A 2,345-nucleotide genomic window follows, 5' to 3' on the forward strand; every position below is an offset into this window, starting at 1 on the left:
CTGCGTTTTCTGCACAACCTTTCTCAGTGAACGTGAGCAGATTTGCGTAAACCAGCCCTCCTTGCAGATTACAGCTGATCCATACCATCATAAATACCCCTCTTTCTGCACAGATACGAACCAAGCTTCCGTTTTGCCTTAAGCATTGTCAGAGCTGAAAGCCCTCCTTCCCAGAACACTTAGACTTCATTCAGCCTCAACATCAAAACAGACATTCATCCATTTGTGTGGTGAAATAATGCTCAAAACTTGTTGGACAATTTAAGAGAACCCTCTTCCACATAGAAGTGACTGAATAGTGACTTGTATCCTAAGCTCATTTTGCTGTGCAGGAAGCCGCTGCCAATCACATGCAACGCTACCAGTCGTGAACAGTCAGCATTCACACTGATTTTAGACCAGCGTGGAGTCAACGACTAAATTCTACCAGAGGTGTATATTCAGGCCCCGAGTCTGGCTGCAAGAAGTCAGAAATAAGGAAAACAGATCCTTTGTCTTCAAGTTATGTGTACATGCATGAGTTTCCTCAGCCTCTCTATTGCTTGTAGAATCGCACAGAATCACAGAATGGCCTGGGTTGGAAGGGATTCAAGGATCACGAAGCCCTCCCCGCCACAGGCAGGGCCGCCAACCTCCGCATTTAATACTAGACCAGGCTGCCCCATCCAACCTGACACTGAACGCCTCCAGAGATGGGGCATCCACAACCTGTCTGGGCAGCCCGTTCCAGCACCTCACCGCTCTCGTAGTAAAGAACTTCCCCCTGACATCCAACCTCAATCTTCCCTCCTTCAAAAAAACATTTCCCCTTGTCCTGCTGTTCTCTAACCTTTCAAAGAGTTGACTCCCCTCCTGTTTATAGGCTCCCTTTAGGTACTGAAAGGCTGCAATGAGGTCACCCCGCAGCCTTATACATTTCACTTATGTATAAATATGCATATAAATATATGCACATATATTTATATATACATATTTGTATACATATCTATATACATATATACGCATATATAGTTATAACAAATATAGTCCTCAGTCACACTGTAAAGGCAACAGCTATTTTGGGATTCATCCTCACAGGGGATTTGCACTGATTCTGCCTTCCTAAGGAACGGAAGGTGAACAGAAAGGAATGATTTCCACAGCATTTACTAGCAGGATTCAGACTTTAATACAGCTTGAGAAATAACAATCATATTTTCCAACTTTTCACTTAAGCATCCTTACACGTTCTAAAAAATTATCATTTTAAAGACACAAAGTAAAGGCAGATTAATTAGAAAAAGAATGTTCACCAGATGACAATTTACTTGAACATTTTAATTTAAAATTTGAAGGATCCTTGAGGCACCACTTTAGGGAATGCCATTTTCAAGCAGCTGAATATTGTCCTCTGGGTGCAAGACGTTTCCCATGCTTTTTACATTCAGGTAGACACTTTTGGAAGCAAATAAGACAATAACAACAATGGCAATTTTAAGAATACATTTTTAACTGTAAAATTTTTACCCCTTTTCCAAGTGTATCATTTGAAACAGTTAACAAAATATTATCAAAGTTGTCATAGTCTACATTTTGGATCAATGCTATTGATCTTCTTGTAAATTACCTCCATATCTGAAAGCAGAAATTGCCTGCACTGGAATTAATATACACGTTGCTGCTCGATTTGATTCATTTCTTATGGTAGTACAGTTTAATGCATGTATACATACATATATGTAGGCCCGAGGCCACATGCACTCCATACATGCACTTAAAAAACTGCTTGGAGAAAAATACTTTAGTGGTTGGTAAACTAGTATTTTTCCAACTTATAATTTACATTTTATCTTTATGGATAGTCAAGCATTATTTACTTTCTTGAAGTGATGTATGGGAACTGTTGAATCACGGCCTGAACCTCTGATTGACCGCCTGAGGTGAGCGCTGAGTCAGCTGCAGGGGCACAGGTGAAGGCAATTTCACCTGAGTGACCGGAAGGGGTGGAGCCTGACTGCACCCCTCCTAGGGGTGATAAATGGGGTGAACCCCATTTAAGGGCTGACTCCCAAGGAGGAAGGATCTCTATCTGGAGATCACTCCTCTTGGAGCCATTCTGTGAGCCCAGGATGTGGGTAAGAGCTTTATTTCATTTCTCCTTTGTAACGTGATAATCTCTCTGGTCCAATACCTGTATACCTGTTTGCCATACAAGTGAATTAAAACAGATTAATGGTCTAATTATATCTCCCACCAGTCATGCAACCTCCCAGCACGATGACACTACACTGATGCCATAAATAACTTAATGATACCGTGAATCATACTTTTAACGTGATATTATTCATCTTGAGTTTAGCATTTTC

Source organism: Gallus gallus, chromosome 1 (genome assembly GCF_016699485.2).
Source record: "Gallus gallus isolate bGalGal1 chromosome 1, bGalGal1.mat.broiler.GRCg7b, whole genome shotgun sequence".
Taxonomy (NCBI): domain Eukaryota; kingdom Metazoa; phylum Chordata; class Aves; order Galliformes; family Phasianidae; genus Gallus; species Gallus gallus.